The sequence below is a fragment of the Saccopteryx bilineata genome, chromosome 4 (genome assembly GCF_036850765.1).
Source record: "Saccopteryx bilineata isolate mSacBil1 chromosome 4, mSacBil1_pri_phased_curated, whole genome shotgun sequence".
Classification (NCBI taxonomy): domain Eukaryota; kingdom Metazoa; phylum Chordata; class Mammalia; order Chiroptera; family Emballonuridae; genus Saccopteryx; species Saccopteryx bilineata.
Genome location: NC_089493.1, coordinates 22,440,310 through 22,461,543, shown reverse-complemented (window position 1 = coordinate 22,461,543; position 21,234 = coordinate 22,440,310). Strand labels below are relative to the sequence as shown.

Sequence of the window (21,234 nt, the reverse complement as noted above, 5' to 3'; positions counted from 1 at the left end):
GGTCTTCTGCAATTAGCTAGCTGACTACTTGATTAAAAGGAAGGAAGTTTACTTCCTGACCTCACAACAACCCATGTACATTATGCACTATCCAATAAAAATTTGGTGTTGTCTCAGAGGACAGCTGTGATTGGCTCCAGTCACCCGCAATCATGAACATGAGCGGTAGGAAATGAATGGATTGTAATACATGAGAATGTTTTATATTTTTAACGTTATTATTTTTGTTATTAAAGATTTGTCTGCGAGCCAGATGTAGACATTAAAAGAGCCACATCTGGCTCGTGAGCCGTAAGTTCCTGACCCCTGCTCTAATTGCTCCCCTTTCTGTCCTCTTCTACCTTAAGCCTACTTCTTTGGTAACCATGCATATTGTGATTCTGTTAGTCTGAGGATCATTTCTCTTGAGAGGAAAAATAGAAAGTTTCTAATCCTATTCTTCTGTGTCTTCACGCCTCTATGTTAAACAATAGCCCTAAACCTTTTCTGTTCTTGGCTTAAGATAGAGCATAAACACCACACTCCTAATCTACAGCAAAGCAAGACAAAACTTTGCTCTATAGGTTAATATTAGACTTTGTGCAAGGTTTAGTCAATCTCAATCTTCAATCTACCTGATATTATTCATAACAATAACAACAACAACAATAAATATAGAGAGTTTACTCTGTTCCAAGTACTATTCTGAGCATTCTACAAATATTTACTCAGTTGACAACATTTGCTTTTGGTGGATGTTATTCATATCTCCATCTTATTGAAATGGAAACTGTAACTCAGAGAAGTCGAGTGGCTTATTTAAAGACACAAAACCTGGCCGGTTGGCTCAGTGGTAGAGCGTGGGCCTGGCGTGCGGGAGTCTCGGGTTTGACTCCCGGCCAGGGCACACAGGAGAAGCACCCATCTGCTTCTCCACCCCTCCCCTTCTCCTTCCTCTCTGTCTCTCTCTTCCCTTCACGCAGCCAAGGCTCCATTGGAGCAAAGTTTGCCCAGGCGCTGAGGATGGCTCCATGGCCTCTGCCTCAGGTGCTAGAATGGCTCTGATTGTGGCAGAGCGACATCCCAGATGGGCAGAGCATTGCCCCCTGGTGGGCATGCCGGTGGATCCTGGTCGGGCGCATACAGGAGTCTGTCTGACTGCCTCCCAGTTTCCAGCTTTGGAAAAATACAAAAAATTAAAAAGAAATAAAGACACAAAACTAAAAGGTGATAGAGATGAGGTTTGAGTTTTGAATTCAAGCCAGCTGTCTCCAGGGGCTATGCTGAAATGTCTGCTTCTGGGAGTCTGCCTCCTTTTGTGTTCTTCTCTGTTGTTATAAACCTTATTTTATCTTTTATATATATTTTTAAAGTCTTAGCTCCTTAAAGATTTTTTCAATGTGGTCAGTCAAGTTTTTTAGGTCCCCTAATAGTCACTGAATGGGAGAGAATTTTCCAATCCACATAAAGCCCACATGAGTACTTCAAATGCACGAAGCTTGAGGTTAGAACCTGAAGGAGAAAGTATCACAGAATAAGTAATGATAAAACTTGAAGGAATATAAAACCCCAAATATGTTAAGGTCAAAAACTAGAATCTACAAAGACACTGTTCGAGTTAAAGTGGCAAAGGAAAAGAAGGAACATAAGGTGATTCAGTAGGGGAGCGATATGAGGCCAAAAGAGTTAGATCACTGGTACTGAAAGTGGGATCTGTGTATTCAGTGACAGAAGGGGGACAGAGAGGGGACTAGAGTGGACTAGAGATGCCCAATCCTGCTGACAGCTTTAAAAACCAGTGTACCTAGTACCCTGGGCTTTATTTCTAATGCCATTCTCCAATGAAAAAAAAACAGAGGGTTTAGGAGAAATGGCTAATTCTGGGACTAAACAGGGAATGTACAAGAAGAGGATCCTGGAGCATCTTGTAGTGAGTAAGAAAGTACAAAAAGAGAAAGAGAGAGAGAACCCACACCCAGTGATAGCGGTATGTCACGGGGACACAGGAGCTGACTAAAATAGCTCCCAATGGCCTAAGCCAATTTAAGCAGCAACAACAAAAACAACAACAAAAGTATTGGCTTATAACTCTGAACATAAAATATGTATAAGGTATTGAGTAAATAAACAAATGGGGAAGAATAGACACATTTCCCATGCAGAAGAATTACAAATAAATTATGTAAATACCTCCCCATCAAGGAAGTGAAGTATAACTTCCCATCCCTTAAATGTTTCCTGCATATAGTGGTATCTTTTAAAGAGTACAGTATAGAAAAGAAGAGGAATAATTTTCCTTGAAGAAAATCAACAAACACTACCTTAGCTGGTTAATTGAGGTCAACATCAACAGATACTAATTTTACTGATGGCCTGTACCCTTGATATGATGTGAAATTTACTGTGATATCTGAGATGGGATTCTGAAACAGAAAAAAGACGTTCAGTAAAAACTAAGAAAATCAGAGTCCAGTGTGAATTTTAAATAATATATCAATATCGGTTCATTAATAGTGACAAGTGTGCCATGTACTATAATATGTTAACAGAAAAATGGATGGAAGATTAATAGAATTTTTTTGTAGTACCTTTCAAAAAATGTTGATTTAAAAAAAAAATCACAAACAGAAGCTTACTGTTGCTCAGCCAGTCCTGGACGGTTCTGGGGGAACCTGGTTCTGGACAGTTCTGGCCCTGGTCCTTTATAACAACATCATTAAAAGGGTTCATCTGAAAGTAAGATAATGGAGGTTTTCTGACCTAATGATATAACAAAATTAATAGAAGCCTAACCAATAACTACACTTGCTCATTCCTGTCCTAAGGTTCACTCATTATCCATAAGTTTCTTATTTCCAGGAATAATCTGTGGTCTCAAATTTCAAGATAATGACTTTTTTAATTTTTTTTTATATATCCTTCATATTACAACAGGTTCCTGTGAGTATTTGTGTACATAAATGTATTCATTGATGATGGGACAATATTAATTAGAGCATAATAACAACTAAGGGGTCTGAAAACCCCTAAGGTTGGTGTGTAGGCTCTGCTGTGTATGCTTACCCCCTGGCATACTCTGCTATTTCTTTGTTATGGCATGAAGTCCTAAATGCTTTAGAAATATTATAAGAAACAGAGAGACCCTCTAATATCCCTGTGGCATGTCCTGGCTGTCTACCTGGCCCTTGTACCTTGGTCTCTGGGCACACAGGGTTTCTCAGATACCTGTCCTCTCTGAAAGGCATTGACTCCAAGGTTAGCAGGAAGCTCTTCTCAACTCCGATGAATGAAATGAAATTGGGGTCTCTTTTCCTCTATGTGTTTACCAACCCTTTCTATTAGGGATTAGAGTCTGCATCTGTTGTTTTTGGTTTTGTTTCTGATGGAAGTCCAAGGATCCCCAAGTGGTCTATATGATGAGGGCATATCTATGCTTTCTACTTTGTACTGTGACCCCAACTGAGAAATAGGTCCTTCATATTCTTCATTATTTTAAGCAATAGCCTGAGTTTGCACAGTTTATTTGAACTTTATCCTTGTGCATCTCCAAGGTACAGCACTCCCTCGACTGATCAAGCCGTCATTCCTATCAGCTTCATCCTGACCCCTCTTTCACCAGGGTTTATACTGTTTGCTCCAGCATGTTGTACAGCCAATGCCTGAGTTTCCAGGGGGGAGCAGATCTAGACAGCACATCACGGTGGTTTTTATTCTAAACTAATTTTAGAAGTCGCCTTCAGTTCCTTACATTAAATCACAGGTTACAAACTCATATGCCTACCTATGGGGGCATGTAAACTAAATGAGCCAGCTAGGGTTGCATTGAGGAAACAGGAGTTCAGGCAAGAATGGTACTAACTCCTGACCTCTATGTCAAAGACACCACAGAGAATAGTGGCGACTGTGGCCTGGTGTAGAACAGGAGCCAGCCAGCCACTGGTCCTGTCCAGAACTGCTGGTCCAGGCTATGTAATTTTCTTATTCTTCAAGACAAGCTGGAAGAAAAGACTTTTTTTATTCAGTCTTTGAATTTAAAATACTGGTTAGGCTAAACCAAACAGATTTGAAAACAAGATATTACTCACCTGCTAGAGCGCTGCCTCAGAATTTAAGAAGAAAGAGAAGCACAGGAGACTGTCTTCATAATCCTTGTGTTGTGCAAACAGGATGAATATCCCAGTTACAGGCTAACAATTTCATAGCCACCATGTATTATTATGTGTTGTATATATGAAATTATGTCACAATGAAATATCTTTATAACGTGATTGTACAAGCTGTAAAACCATGTTATAGTTCCCGGAGAGAAGAGCTCCTGAGTTAGCTGACAGTGATTACTGTCTCTTTTTGTCTCACTTACTTAAGAATTAAAAAAAAAGTGTTCGCCCTAGTCTCCCTTCTTGATTCCAAGTTTTACAGTAGTACACAGTGTTTTCTCATTTTGTTTTCTTAAAATGATCTTTCTCAGATCTTCTCTTCTGTTATGTCTCGCTGTTCTCGTTTTCCTCCTGATAGTGTCCCCACCAGGGAATGAGGCCAGTTCGCTGTGGTGTTTCATAGCTCCTTGTCTACTCTTTCTGTGGGATGGGAATATAAAAAGCCAAAGGTTGTCAAAAGACAAAACCTATATAGTTTATACACACATTTAAAAAAATATTTAGCCAGTTGCTCAAATAACCTGAAGGCAGTTGGAAATTAGAGATTAACCCACTTTCTGTAACGTTCTTTAAAATAATCTTTCCATAGATGATCTTATTATTTGGCATCAACTATTATGTGTAATTCTTCAATGATTCCTAAATCTGACTTGTCACCATATTTTCAACTACCTGACAGGCACCTCTGCTGGAATTACCTTTTGGCATTTTATGGTGGCTCAAGCCCGCTCACTATCCTTTGTTCCATATGCTGCTTACCTCTCCTAGACAGAGGCTGGGGACTTAGGAGATCAACCCTGACCTTTAAACCAATTAGTAGCCTAGCCCTACTCAATCAACCTCTGAAATATATCTGGGCTGCAGTCTTTCTTCAGCCTTTCCATTTCTTACAGACTTTCCCAGTAGTTTCTGAACTGATACTCTTGTCTCTGAAATATCTGCTCTCCAATCTTTTATTCACATATTTCTGAAGTTATTTTTTTTTTAATCAAGATGATAACATTAGCCAGAGGTAGTGGTAGAAGGCATGCAGAAGGACATGGAATCTCTGTGTTATGCGATTCAACACCAAATGCATCCTTTGAGTCTCATCTCCTACCTCCTCCTCTCCTGCGCCCCACCCTGGAAGGACAGTTATCCTATTGCTCCCTCATATTTATGGTGCTTTTTGCCCATGTTATTCCTTCTACCTTTGCAGGTTCTCTAGGTTACTTTGGATTAGCAACTGCCTTGTTCTTATTTTTCTTCTCTAGGAAGCACGGTATTTGTTTCCTTCCCTGCATTTAAAAAAAACCCAAAAAACAACTTAATTCATATATGTCTTAAGGCTCTTATTATAGTAAGACCTTGTTTTCATCATTTTCTTTGTACATTTCTCCTTTTTGAGGGCAAGTTAAAGCCCAAGTCTATTTTTTTATCTTTGGGTTTAACTAGTACCTTTGCACAGAGAAGATAATCAATAAATTTTGAGGGGAAAAAAAAGTCAATTTATTCATTGATTAAAAATGTTCCCTGCTAATGAAAAGTTGGTGGAAAAAATGAATGGTCTGTGAGCTATCTTCTTTCTCACAAGTCTTGGAATGGTCTGCTATAAAGGTATGGGAGAGAGGAAATAGAAATGAAAAATTCTTAGAACACTCTTGTCTGTAGGATTTAAAAAAAAAAATTCTTATACCTTCCAAAGTTCATCCAAAGACACTTTCCTAATGGATGATAATGAGGTTTAAATCCCACCCTAATCTAACCAGGTAACCACACATCATTCGGAATAGGGGAAAACAAAACAAAACCCCAAATTACCACTACTTTTGTATCTCAGAGCAGCAAGGGTTCTTTCTTCATTTTATCCTTAAAGACATGATGTGATTTAGAGTGTGAAGCTACACCCCAGTCTTTCCTTATGGTCTGATGAGGACTCCGCCTTTCTTCTGACACATCATCAACGAGCCATCTAGGTGATAATGGGCCCATGTGAATGTGGAAAGAGCTTCAGACCATTGTTCCCTTTGTAGTCATTCTGTGGTCATTGTTCCACCTTGACTCCAACCTTAGTAATCATTTAAGGACTCTGTCTTCAAGGTGGTACCTGGGCCTATGACAGGATGAATTCTTAGAACATTATTTCATACAGTATGCTCAACAGAAATATTGATAAGATGGCCATTTTCTTAGGTGTCATCTTCTATATGACTAAATGCTTCTTAGAAAAATAACAACTGTGGTATATTTACACAATGAAATACTAGTCTGCCATAAAAAAAGAAGAAGGAAATCTTACCTTTTGTGACAGCATGGATGGACCTGGAAAGCATTATGCTCAGTGAAGTAAGCCAGTCAAAGAAAGACAAGTACTATGTGATTTCGCTCAGATGTGGAATCTAATGAACAAAATGAACTAATAAGAAAAATACAGACCCAGAGATAGAGAGCAGGCTGACAGCTGTCACTGGGAGGGGATGGGTCAGAGGACAGAGGAATTAAGCAAAAAAGGGGAAAAAAAGAGAGAAAAGACTCATGGACATGGACAGCATGGATTGCCAGGGGAGGTAAGGGAGAGGCAGGGAAGGGTAAAGGGGCGATGAAAGGTGATGGATGGAGGCTTGACTAGTGGTGAACTCACAATACGACGTATTATAGAATTGTGCCCCTGAAACATGTATAAGTGTGTTAACCAGTGTCACCACAATAAATTTAATTAAAATTAATTCATTCATTCATTGTATTGTCAGGATGAACTGAGGGACGGGGAGGCCCAGGATCTGCACAAGATCGTGCCTTGAACTTACTTGTCTCAGTTTGATCCTGCAGTCCTTGCATGTGCTGTCAAGATACTGCATCGCTCTGATGGGCAGCAGCATCGTTAACACACCCCAGTGTGTGTCCATGCACTGTCCCTGTTGGTCAGACTAAGGAGCAGGAGACAAATGACCACGTGTTACCCAAAGTGATGTATCAAAGGGTATGTAGGAGGATGCACACTGGAGTTCCTGGTTAATGGTACGGGAATGATGGAAGGGACCCCATAATTTCCATAGTAGAAAGGGCTGAACTCAAGGCTGCAGCTTTGTAACAGTTGTCTGCTCTGGAATTAGCTAATGAGGCTCTCTTTGTTTGAGCATTGAAAAGCTTCCAAACTCACTCAGGAGGGAAATTAACAAATGTCTTTTTTTTACCTCAGGATAAATCTTCATGATGAAGTGCCCAGGCATTCCACCTCTTCAATATTCTCCCTTCTTTCTCCCCAGTGGATACTCAATTACTGTGAAGGCCAAAGAAATAAAAATAAATAAATTATTCCTTGTTTAAAAAAAATAGCAATGGACATTTAAGAGTAAGGGCTAGTTAGAAGTCTCTGTGAGGTTTACAGTCTTCGGTTGCTATTTATTCTAAATAGACCACATACATGTGCTCATTTCTCATCATTTCTACACCAGTTATTTACATCAGTGGTCCCCAACATTTTTGGGGCCACAGACCGGTTTAATGTCAGAAAATATTTTCATGGACCGGTCTTTAGGATGGGACGGATAAATGTATCATGTGACCGAGACAAGTGTCAAGAGCGAGTCTTAGACGAATGTAACAGAGGGAATCTGGTCATTTTTAAAAAAATAAAACATTGTTCAGACTTAAGTATAAATAAAACAGAAATAATGTAAGTTATTTATTCTTCCTCTGCGGACTGGTACCAAATTGCCCACGGCCCAGGGGTTGGGGACCACTGATTTACGTCATATATGGTCACCAGAAGCTGCTGCATTTGAGTATGCAATGTGGAAACAGTGGTAGTAACCTGACTCGTTTCAATTAGGATGGACCATCGTGTAGGATCACAATTACATTTTTCTATAGAAAGTATCTGTGTGGATTTGATTTTTACAAAGTAGGATAATTCTTTTATGAGCTTTTATATTTTTTTGGTGATTCTACATTTTTAATATTCATCTTGTAATTTCCAATAAATGAGTTGTCAACAGGTATTTATTGAACATCTATTATATGCCATATACTATTCTGATGACTAGGAATGCCAAGATTTCTAACTCAGAGTCATAGTTTTCAAGGAACTCAGTGGAGCATGGAATATAAATATATAAAGTATATGTGGGCCAATGTTCTAGGCCTACTGGGGCACAATGGCGGTGATTGGCCTAGACCCACTTTTATGGAGGGTACTCAGAGAAAACAATGAGGGAGAAAATTCTAGCAGAGGCAGTGATGTTACTGATACATATGATGACTTATGCTGCTAAAAGTAATCCAGCTTGGTGAATTTTCTTTGACAAAAGGGTAAATATTTTCTCTGAAACTTTTGATTATATGTGTGTGCATATACTTATTTGAATTTGTGCGGGTGTTTGTATGTTTGTACCATGTCATAATAAAATATATCTATTTTTGGATTTAGGAGTCAAACCTATTTGAAAGGTATCCATGTAAGTGATGGAGACAATAGAATATAGAAACAATATTTACATATGTTTCTTATACATAATTTTATTTTATAAAATCACTGATATAAAAAGTTTTTTATACATGTCAATAGGGAATAAATAGTCATTTAAGGCAAAAAAAAACAAAAAACCCCAAACAAACAAAACCACACTGCAGTTGTGATATACTGGCCTGCAATTCACCCTTCTAACACTTGGGAATAAATTTTCAGCAGCATGTGGTATTTCAATCCCAGAGAGACAGGAGGAGATTGTGTAATCCAGATGCAATCTTCTAGCTATTTTGGCAAGATGTAACTCTATAAGCCATCATCTCCCACAGCTGAAAGTAAGTCCTGCCTCCCCCACCCCCAATCCCTACCTCAGGAACACAACTTTTCTGGTGAGAAAATACAATGTAAGCAATTGAAGAGAGAATAACTTTTTGAGACCACAGGAAAAAAGCAGTTTGAGCCACATATTTAGATGTTAATCCACAAAACTCACAATAATAGATCCTATAATTCCCTCTCTCTTCCTGGAGATCACTCTGATTATATTTTATGGCTGTTATTAACTGATTTCATTGATAAATATCCCTGGATTTTTTTTTTCTTTTCCTCTTTCAACTTAGTGCTCTTATTTTTGTCTTCAGATTTGCTACAAAACTACTGCTAAATTCCATAAAGGGTTCTGGAAACAGTAAGGTCCAAAATTTTGTACAACCAATATAATTATTCTGGAAGAAATAATGGTACAGAGGACATGTTGAGCATTTGGTGCCTTTTGGGTAAGATTAAAATCAGTCGGTATTGTCTTTCCTCATATTTATATAGTGCTGTGAAATTTTAGGATTAGATTTGGATTGGTGATGAGTGGTGGGGAGAGAAGGGTTTGGACACTCTGGCAAGACTATTGGAGATGGTGAATTGTTTTCTCCAGCAATGATAGCCATTGATTTCAGTTATACTTTTCTTCTTAACGTAAAGTTAATAAATAAATGAATTTAAAAACATTTAAAAAATTAAAGTATAGATAGACTTCTCCTTCCAGAGCTCTCTATGCAGCTTCATGTGTCCCCATTTTGTAGTAGAAGTAAACAGAGTCTTTCTGTGGGATGTGACTAGGATCTGATGCTCACAGATTTTTGTTGGTAAGAGCTCAGCTGCTACCCTGCCTGGCATTGGATGGTGTCCAGGGAGCGTAGGGCGCCTCTGTTCCCTATGGCACAGGGCAGTATGTTAATGAATACAAACGCCAAAGACAAATGGGACACACTACCAAATACACGTAAAGTGAAAAACACCACATTCCCTTTTTATGATTGTTTTTGTTCATATACTGTGTAGAAATACTTTATGTAAAAATGTCAGGGGCCCTGGCCGGTTGGCTCAGCGGTAGAGCGTCGGCCTGGAGTGCGGGGGACCCGGGTTTGATTCCCGGCCAGGGCACATAGGAGAAGCGCCCATTTGCTTCTCCACCTCCACCCCCCTCCTTCCTCTCTGTCCCTCTCTTCCCCTCCCGCAGCCAAGGCTCCATTGGAGCAAAGATGGCCCGGGCGCTGGGGATGGCTCCTTGGCCTCTGCCCCAGGCGCTAGAGTGGCTCTGGTCGCGGCAGAGCGACGCCCCGGAGGGGCAGAGCATCGCCCCCTGGTGGGCAGAGCGTCGCCCCTGGTGGGCGTGCCGGGTGGATCCCGGTCGGGCGCATGCGGGAGTCTGTCTGACTGTCTCTCCCCGTTTCCAGCTTCAGAAAGAAAGAAAAAAAAATGTCAGGAACTGCATTCATAAAAGGTGTTTATTGATCAGTCATTTCTACTTTAGCCCTCATATTTTATGACCTAATTCTAGGACCCACATGCTTTCAAATGGTCACCTACATAATTGAGCTCACAATGATCTTTCTCTTCAATAGATCTTTCACTTCAGCGATTTTGATTGACTTTATTCCTCATAGAGAGGCAATGCACCATGGTGAAAAGGAAGTTGAACTGCAAGTCAGTATACCCAGGTTCTAGTTCTTGATCTTTCCTATTGATATATTTGGTCACATAATTCAACCCCTAGGTCTCCTTCACTATGATTCAGTGTGGTTTGTGTGGGAAAATGTCCACCACATGATACTGGATCAAAAGGGTTACCTAAAAGAGTAATGATGGGTGCCCTGAGAATTTCCAAATGGGAAAACTACTATTGGCCACATTCCAAACTGGAAGTGACCCATCCCACCAAAAGAAGCTGAGATCTTCTTGCTGTAATCACAAAATAATAATGTAGATCCTTTCAAAAACTAGGATTCAAATAAACCTATTAGATAGAAATTTTGGGAAGAAATCAATTGATAGAATAATTAATGTTTACATAGAGATACTGATTTGATTATATATGTACTGGAAAAGGCTAATGTTTCTTTTTCTATTTGACTTATTTATTTTTTTGTGACAGAAAGAGAGACAAAGAGAGGGACAGATAGGGACAGACAGGAATGGAAAGAGACGAGAAGCATCAATTCTTTGTTGTGGCACCTTAGTTGTTCATTGACTGCTTTCTCATATGTGCCTTGACTGGGGGCTACAGCAGACCGAGTGACCCCTTGCCTGAGCCAGCAACGTTGGGATCAAGCTGGTGAGTCTTGCTCAAACCAGTTGAGCCTGAGCTTAAGCTAGAAACCTCAGGGTTTTAAACCTGGGTCCTCCATGTCCCAGTCCAACACTATCCACTGTGCCACCACCTGGTCAGGCAAAGGGGTCATGTTTATAACAAGGTTTTGAAGCAGAAGAGAAATTCTACAATAGGCAACTAGAAAAATAAAACAAAATGAAACAAGATCAACTCTGACAACACTAGTTAGGGGTATCACTAGATCTTTAATGAAGTAGAACTAGAGACTGATAATTTACTGATTATCCCTTATCGGTCCCCATCTATTATTATGTAGAGTAAATGGTAATGGTTTTCCCCTTCACAACATGAATTCAACTAATTTTTATGGATTCATATAGTCATCAAACATTGATTGAACATATACTGTATATCAGCTACCTTGTTCGCATTGCAAATGGCAAAGTGAACAATCCAAACATGGTATCTAACAATCCAAACATGGTATCTTCATGGGGCATGCTGTGTAGAGAAATTTTGAAATTAAACTCAGAAATGACAAATAGTGTGACATACAGTATGTTGATGATGTGGACATGACCTAACTGTTAGTCAAGATCCTGATACCTAGAGGATGGAAAAATCAAAACAATATTTAAAAAAAAAAAGATATGCAGCACACCTTAACAACTTCTTTTTTTCTTCTTTTTTTTTTTTTTGTATTTTTTGTATTTTTTTCTGAAGCTGGAAACGGGGAGAGACAGACAGACTCCCGCATGCGCCCGACCGAGATCCACCCGGCACGCCCACCAGGGGCGACGCTCTGCCCCTCCAGGGCATCGCTCTGTTGCAACCAGAGCCATTCTAGTGCCTGGGGCAGAGGCCAAGGAGCCATCCCCAGCACCCGGGCCATCTTTGTTCCAATGGAGCCTCGGCTGCGGGAGGGGAAGAGAGAGACAGAGAGGAAAGAGAGGGGGAGGGGTGGAGAAGCAGATGGGCGCTTCTCCTGTGTGCTCTGGCCGGGAATCGAACCCGGGACTTCTGCACGCCAGGCCGACACTCTTCCACTGAGCCAACCGGCCAGGGCAACAACTTCTTAAAAACATTGTTATCAGGGTTTATTATATGTCAGAAAGTACTATGAAGCACTTTGTAAACTTCAGGTAATTAACATGTAAAATCATTTGTATGGCTATTTAATTTTTATGTTTGTATTTAATAGTTCATATATTTATACTTTTTCTGCAATTAAAGATCCAATCCTTAAGGGAGAGGATAAGGAAAAAAGAATGGGAAAGGAAGTAGCATTGTAGATATACAGTGTGTCCGTAACGTCATGGTGCACTTTTGACAGGTCACAGGAAAGCAACAAAAGACGATAGAAATGTGAAATCTGCACCAAATAAAAGGAAAACCCTCCCCGTTTCTGTAGGATGATGTGGCAGCATGTGCGCATGCACAGATGATGATGTAACACCGTGTATACAGCAGAGCAGCCCATGGCCATGCCAGTTGAGATGTGGATGGTAGAGGAAAGTTCAGTGTGTTCTGTGGATCGCTAAATTTGAGCCCGTGACCAAAGTGCAACGTGAATATCAGTGCGTTTATAACAGAGGGCCCCCACATAGGAATAACATTACTCAGTGGGATAAGCAGTTGAAGGAAACCAGCAGTTTGGTGGAGAAACCCCGTCTGGTAGGCCATCAGTCAGTGACGAGTCTGTAGAGGCTATACGAGATAGCTACCTAAGGAGCCCTAAAAAGTCTGTGCGTGAGCCCACATCGAACTGCACTGAATAGGTATGAAACTGGGAGAGTTTTCCTTTTATTTGCTGCAGATTTCACATTTGTATCAATCTTTTGTTGCTTTCCTGTGACCGGTCAAAAGTGCACCGTGACTTTACGGACACACTGTACTATACTCTAGGCATAGCACTAGGTGTTAAACCTATGCTCCTTCATTAAAATATGACTATTAGGTAGCATTTTTGATGCTCTTGGTAGTCCCTTTACACTGTCCAGTATATTATTCTGCATTTGTAGGCACTTCACAAATATTTGTGTTGATCGACTTTGTAATTTAAACTACTAAAAAATCTGAGTAAATTTAGTTTTCTCTACAGGCTCATGTTCTTTCCTAATATGCATGATAGTTATTGCCATGTCACTTCCCTGAAAAAGCATGGCAAAGAAGTGGCCATTTTATACCTATATAATTTGTGTAGCTGGTTCACTCATTTCTCAAAGCTCCTTTCTGGAGCTAAAGATGGATACAGTGCCCATTTATTTTATACTATGATTTCTGGACTAAAAGTTGCTGATACCTGGAAATGATGTGATTTCCTCTTTTGGAGAGAGCCATTTGCCAATGAGGTGTGATGCAGCCCCTTCTAGACTATAGGGTTTTCTAAAAGGGGCACAATCAACTCTTGGGTTGCTGTAGTGCTACCTGCAGAAAGACCAGGCCACTTCACCATGGAATGAATGGCTCAACTTTCGGAAAATCAAATTTAGGATGCAGGTTCAGTTAGTAATAACAATATGTTTTTCTTTCTTTTTAAAAGTGTAGAAAGAGCAAAACCAACAATTTAAATACATGGACAGGCTCTTTGTTGTTTTTGTTGTTGTTTCTAAAGAGATGAAAGTAAAATATTATAGAAAATGCATGTATACATGTAAAGTAAGAAAGGCAAGATATAGCCTGACCTGTGGTGGCACAGTGGATGGAATGACGACCTGGTTGGAATGCTGAGGTTGCCAGTTCAAAACCCTGGGCTTCCTTGGTCAGGGTACATATGGGAGTTGATGCTTCCTGCTCCTCCCCCCTTCTCTCTCTCTCTCTCCTCTCTAGAATTAGAATAAATAAATAAAGTGTTTGAAAAAAAAAAACCAGGCAAGATACAAAATTGTTTATGATCTATATAACTCATGTAAAAACTATCCAAAATGACACATGTTACTAAAGAGATATAATTCTGACCAAAATATGAACAGTGATTTGAACACTGGAAGTTGAAGGAGGACTAGAAAGTAAGATTGCACCTATTTAGCAATGAGAAAAATTCCTTATCTTATAGAAAGCATTATTGCTCAGTGGTTTAAAGTTTTAGATGTGTAATCATATTGCCTGAATGGAATCCTAGCTCCAGAAAGAATTGTGTGACATTAGAACATTACAATTGATTCATCTCTGAAATGGGAAATATCTGAGGATGAAATTAAAGTATTCATGGATTATATACTGTATAATACATGGACTTACACTAAGTGGTGAATAAACAGTATTATCATTTCTTTGACATCAATTATTGAGGTGATTTGGAGGTTTTCCATCTTGTTTATATATAGGAAAATTGCGCTAGAATGTGAAAAAATACATGCTATGGTAATAAAGAGACAGGCACTGAACTTGGACATTATTTAAGATGATGTAAATATATAGAGGCTTCCAGCAACTCAAAGGAAACTATGATAAGTCCAATGCCTTGTAAATTGAAAAGCCTGAGACACCTAGAGCATCTAGATCCCTGTTCTTTTCCTTCTGCATGTCTTATTCATATTTACCCTGTTAACTGTTCTCGTCTCTGTTTAGGTTTTTCCGGTTTGTGAGCGCTCAGGGGTTCAGCTGGGGTGGGAGTATTTCATGGGTGCTCTCGGACTTCACAGAGCCTGCCTGGTATACCTGGGCAACATGCTCCAAGTACATAAAGAGATAACTCCAGGGACATCTTTCTTCTCTGCAGCACAATGATCTTTTTTTGGTGACTGGACAGTCTATAGGAAAGAAGAGGCACCCAAATGGAGCCAAGGGACGGAAAGTTGGGCAGGCTTTAATTTATGAAACCATGTGAAAGAAGCTGCCAATTCCCACCTAAAATCCATTTTCTCATTTTCTTATTAGCCAATCCTCAATTGTATTTGCAGTGACAATGCATCCAGCTTTAAAATAAAGCAGATAAGGACGTGTTTCCCAACCTCCTCAGAAGCTAAGTGGACATGTAACTTAAAGTTTGACAAAATGACATGTCTCCACACATGTTCAATGGCACAAAAAGAAAAGCTGCTGAAAGGGTTCTGGCTTAAGTTCAAGGGACATGCCCTTTGCCACTCTTGCTGCCTGGATTTGATGGCTGGAAAGTCAGTATCCATATTGGGTCAGAAAGTAACTTTACTGGTGGGAGTCATGCGCCAGAAATGGTGAAACACAAAGATCAAGATGGAAGCATCCGGGTCTCGTGGTTTTGTGGAAAATTCTGTATCAGCCTTAAAGTAGTACCTAATGCTGAACTTTTTCTATCTGAGAGAATTAATTTTCAAAGATTAATTAATTAATTAATCTTTGCAGTGTTTGTACCACTGTTTTTGTATTGCTGTTATTCACACTGAGCACAATTTCTAATTACTACATATAGAAACTTTGCTCTGGTTCCAATCAATTGCATTGCCTCCAACAGGAAAGAGCTTCCCTCCAAGCTGCCTCTCATGTCTGTGGATGCTGTAAACTCGGAAAGTGCGTTGCTAGCTGCTCAGATACTGTCCTTGTTTAGCCAAACAACTTCTCAGCTTCAAGTAGGAAAGTGATAACTCACACTGGCCTTAGCACTGAGTTCTCTTTTTGCAATTAATCGACAAGGGTCGTACCAGTTGAATAGGCATTGCCCAAAGATCTTTTAAAACCTCAGAGGGTCCTAAATTCTAAAAGAAACTAACCAACTGACTGATTGGTAACTAATTCACTATTTAATGCTCAAACATACATATTTCTTTCTTTTTTAATTTCTTTTAAAATTTTTTCTTTAATTTATTCATTTTAGAAAGGAGAGAGAGAGAGAGAGAGAATGGAAGAAGGATCAGGAAGCAAAAATTCCCATATGTGCCTTGACCAGGCAAGCCCAGGGCTTCGAACTGGCCACCTTTGTTCCAGGTCAATGCTTTACCCACTGCACCACCACAGGTCAGGCCCATACATATTTCAAACTATGTATGTTGATCACCTTTTGCCCACCAAAAATTAGGTAAGCTCACAGCATACAAAGATGAATTAGAAACAGTTCTGAGTCTACCTTTCATATTAATTTAGCAGGAAACACACTAAATCAGAGCTGAAATAAATATACTGAGGGACCCAGCAGCTGGCGATACCTCCATCATACTACAGTGCAGTTAATCTAGCACTAGACTTGGTTAAAATCACTTTTCCCCTAGTGCTGACATTTTCTCTTTTTTTTCTAGGTGAGAGAAAAGGAGATCATGAGGCAGACACACACATGCACCCCACCGTTTGAGTACTGAGCTATTTTTAGCATCTGAGGCTGACACACTCAGACCAACTGATCTATCCTCAGCACCTAGGGCCATGCTCAAACCAGTAGAGCCACTGGAGGGGAAGAGGGAGAGAAAAAGGAGAGGGAAGGGGAGAAAGGCAAATGGTCACTGCTCCTCTGTGCCTGACTAAAAATCAAACCTGGGATATCCATACTGATATTCTATGCACTAAGCCACTGGATAAGGCCCGGGCTGACATCTTTAAGGCTTTCTCTTGGATAGATGATACATAGACAGATGGTAGATAGATGATGATGATAGATAGATAAATGATAGATAGATAGATAGATAGATAGATAGATAGATAGATAATAGATAGATAATAGATCAAAAGGCCTATGCTCACTTTTCTGATAGGAATGTGTGCCCAATTTTTTGACTACTGTCAATAATATCTGCTGCTGCTGTTGTTAACAACTTCAGAAAACAGTATAAGTTCTCCAGACATGTCAGACTTGAAATCTGATAGAGAACAGTGGACAAATAAGGGATCCATCACCTCTGTGATGGTTCAACTGAAACAGAACACACATAGACTGACATACACACTAAGTGTTTAAAATAAGTAATTCCCTCAAATAGAAGCACTAAGAACAGCAGTCCCAAGTTTTGTTACTGGCCTTAGAAGAGCTGACTGTTCACTTATTTATAAATGTAAACACAACCCAACTAATCCTTAACTTAAGGAAGAGAGACACAAGAGAGGAAATGGCCATAGGTGGCCTTCATGAATTTTTTCCCCATATGAGGCATGGAAACTCATTTTTAGTGTTGGGGTTTTGGCTGAATTATTCTCCTACCCAGAGGCCAGCTCTGCAGAAGTCATTTTTAGACCTTTGGAAGTAACATCTGCTCTAACTCTGAATATAGTTCCCTTCTCTCTGCTTCTCCCTCCTTGTTTTCTCCTCCCCACTTATTAAACTGATTGCATGCAACATTAATTTTCAGTCCTGTCACATCTTGCACTGCTAACAGTGGTCAGTATTGAATTATGGGGAATGCAAACGCAATTTTCAGCAACCTAATTGCTTCAGTGAGACGTTACATTAAATACCCATGGCAAGCCAATTGTATTCAATTTCCATAACAAACTGTTGGGATTTTATTACCAGAGTCCCTAGCATCTACTCACATGACTCTTTCCAAACTGCTCTATCAGGCTGGTCTTAGATAAAGCAAATCCCTTGCCAAAGAAACAGCTCATAGCGAGTTATTAGTATGTTTTGTATCAAGTGGTCCATGAGAGTGACAGATGACTAATGCATTCCATAAACATTGATTGAAAGCTTCTACTCTCTGGTCTTCAAAGAACTCAGACTAGATAAGAGGGAAGACAAATTATATAAACAAATAACTATAATAGTTGTTTAGTTTATACTGGTAGATGTCACTTCCAGATAACTTGATAATTTAGAAGATGCTGCAGTTTCAGAAGGCTGAGATATTCGCCAAAATCTTAAAAGAGAAATGAACACTGGAGTTGAGTGAGGAAGATTGAGTAGGAGTTTATTAGTCAGACATAATAGAAAAGGACATTTTTTGGGGGGAGGGAAGTACTAATGACCTGCATTTATTGAGAACTTAATTGTGCTAGTCTTGTTTTGAAGCACGTTTACATGTATTGAAACATTTAACCCTCACAGAACCCTATGAGATATTATCCCCATCTTGTGAAGGAGGAAACTGAGACACTGAGAGATTTTAAAAAACTACCACAATAGGGATGGTTAATTTTTTTATGTCAACAATAATTCACCTGATAGGTTGTCTGATTGGAGATTGGAAGAGAGATTTCATGCCCAAATGATTGGAAAATTGATGATGTCATATCCAAAAGTAGATCATTAATTTAGAGGGAACTGGCTTGGCGAGGGGGGAGACCATGAGGGGTTTTCTGATGACTGAGATGGTAGAGAAACAGTCAAGCAGCGATACCCGGGAGGCAGTTGAACAAGTAAGACTAGAGTTCAAGACTAAGAAGGAGGTGAAGAAAAAGATTTTGGAAGATTTCCCATGGAGGAAACAGTTGAAGTCTTGAGACTGCATGGGATCTGAGAGCAATAGAAAGTAGACAGAGACAAGATCAGAGGATCACACTCAAATCTTGGGGAAAGTCTGTCTATACTTAGGAGGCGGTGAGAGAAAGTAAAGGCACTGTAAGAAAAAGAAAGAAGTAACTGCATAAAGGAAAGGCGCAGAAGCCTGAAACCTGCAGGAAAGAGCATTTCAGGAGCCAAGGAGCATTTGGCTCCATCCAAATACCCAAGAAAAATCAGTAAAACAGGCACTGTTCAGAGCGGTTTCCTCCCCGGTGTAACAGGAACGATAATTATTCTGAGGTAATTCTGGGGATTAAATGAAATCATGTATATTAAGCCTTTACCATGACATTCCGTACAAGAAAACCATATAGTCAACATCTGTAGTTGCAAATATCATAATTACTATTCAGCACCCAACAATGCTGAGTGCTTTCCTAGTTACACATTGAAATAAGATGCAGCTCTTACTTTCAGAGAGATAGACATCCATACAGAGAAAAGCTGTGAGCAGGTAAGAACCATTTTATGGTATTATGTCTAGGAGAAAGCTGTGTACGCTGTAGAAAGAGCCTCTGAGAGAGAGGGAGGTAAAGTAAACACTTTGTGAATCCTTTGTCAGATATAGAGGCTAGGATTAGCCTTACGTATTAAAATTGACCATTAGACATTAAATTTGCTGAGCTAGTTCATGGAGTGTTGTATCTGTATGATTGTTATGTTCCTTTGCTTACACCTAGAGGGACAGACTCTTTTTTTTTGGGGGGGGGGGACTCTTAAGAGAGAATAATGAGCTTTTATTTTTGTAGGCTGAACAACAGTTGATCATTAAATCCAATTTACAAATGAGGAAAACAATTAAATTATTTACAGCATGACAAAAATAGAATTAGGCTAAATCTAACAGTTTTCTAAGGGCTACTGTGTACTCCTTAAGGAGGGGATCACATCACCCTTGCCCGAATCCAGGTGTTTCAAACCTTTCTAGTCCAAGTATCCTCTGAACCTGCAGGCTGGGCATCACTGGAATGCTTGTTTCACATTCACAATCCCAAGCCCTATCCCTGGCTTACTCAGTCAGAATCTGCATTTTGGCAAGAGCTCTAGGGACAGTGCATATAGGTTGAGAGGAACTGAGTTAGAATATTGTATTGGGGCTGAGGACCTCAACCACATTCCCCATGATGCTCCACTGCACCACTGAATGATATCAGAGCATCATGAAGCGATTTTCAATTTTGGTTTAGCTTACAGTCCATGTAATGGAGGTCACAGTTAGAACATGGCACCACTGTGATTCCCACCTGAGTTATGTGATATGGGGTCACACAAATGAAAATGTTTATTGCAATTGACTCGGTGTTTATGCCCCTCAAAGTTCACATTAAAATCTTTTTATTATTATTTTTTAGCCCTGGCCAGTTGGCTCAGTGGTAGAGCGTCAGCCTGACGTGCAGGAGTCCTGGGTTCGATTCCCAGCCAGGGCACACAGGAGAGGCACCCGTCTGTTTCTCCACCCCTCCCCCTCTCCTTCCTCCCTGTCTCTCTCTTCCCCTCCCGCAGCTGGGGCTCCATTGGAACAAAGTTGGCCCGGGCGCTGAGGATGGCTCTATGGCCACTGCCTCAGGTGTTAGAATGGCTCTGGTTGTAGCAGAGCAGCACCCCAGATGGGCAGAGCATTGCCCCCTGGTGGGCATGCCAGGTGGATCCCGGTTGGGCGCATGAGGGAGTCTATCTGCCTCTCCGTTTCCAGCTTTGGAAAAATACAAAAATAAATAAATAAATAAATTTTAATTTTTATTTAAAAAATTAAATTTAACAGAGCGACATTGGTCAATAAAAGTACATAGGTTTCAGGTAAACATTTTTATATCGTTTAAACTGTCGGTTATGTTGTATACCCATCACCCAAAGTCAAATAATTTTCTGTTACTATATATTTATATTTGTCTCTCTTTACTTCCTTCCCTCACCCCATCCCCTACATCCCACTCCTTCTGGTAACCACTTCACCTTTATCTGTGTCATGTGTTACAATCTCAACACTCAAGGTCATAATATTAGGAGTTAGGGTCTTTAGGTCATGAGGGTAGAGCCCTCATGAATGGGATTAGTGTCCTTGCCCCTTCTGCCTTGTGGGGTTAGAGCAGAAACACCTGTCTGGGAAACAGGTTCTTACCAGACACCAAATCTGTCTGTATTTTGATCTTGAACTTCTTTGCTTTTAGAACTGTGAGAAATTAATTTATGTCGTTTATATGCTCTGGTATTTCTTTTATAGCAGTCCTAACAGACTGAGACACTAATCTATTAATGATAGGGGTAGAGGTGATTATTTTGACACTGGAAAGTGCTTTTACCTGAACCAAAGAAAACCTGGAGAGTCCTTCCAGAAATCAGAAACATTGCCCTGGCCAGATAGCTTGGTTGAATAGAGCATCATCCTGAAGCACAGAGGTTGCCGGTTCTATCTCCAGTCAGGGCACATACAGGAACAGATCGATGTTCCTGTCTTTGTCTCTCTCTCCCTTCCTCTTTCTAAAATCAACACAATAGACATTAAAAAAAGAAGAAGAAATCAAAAATATTGGCAAATAGCTTCATGGATGGTTTTTCTGTCATTTGCTAACTGCATAACTTTAGGCATTTTTTTTGTGTGTGTGTTTTTCTGAAGCTAGAAACGGGGAGAGACAGTCAGACAGAC

At 40.0% G+C, this 21,234-nt stretch overlaps 1 protein-coding gene and 1 non-coding gene across 17 annotated transcripts in view; both read left to right on the top strand.

Moving 5' to 3' along the window:
* NRXN3 (neurexin 3) overlaps window positions 1-21,234 on the top strand; it is a 1,648,091-nt gene that overhangs the window by 1,390,851 nt on the left and 236,006 nt on the right. The window lies entirely within an intron of this gene.
* TRNAV-GAC (transfer RNA valine (anticodon GAC)) lies at window positions 19,942-20,017 on the top strand. The gene has a single exon. It is a non-coding gene; the product is annotated as a tRNA-Val (tRNA).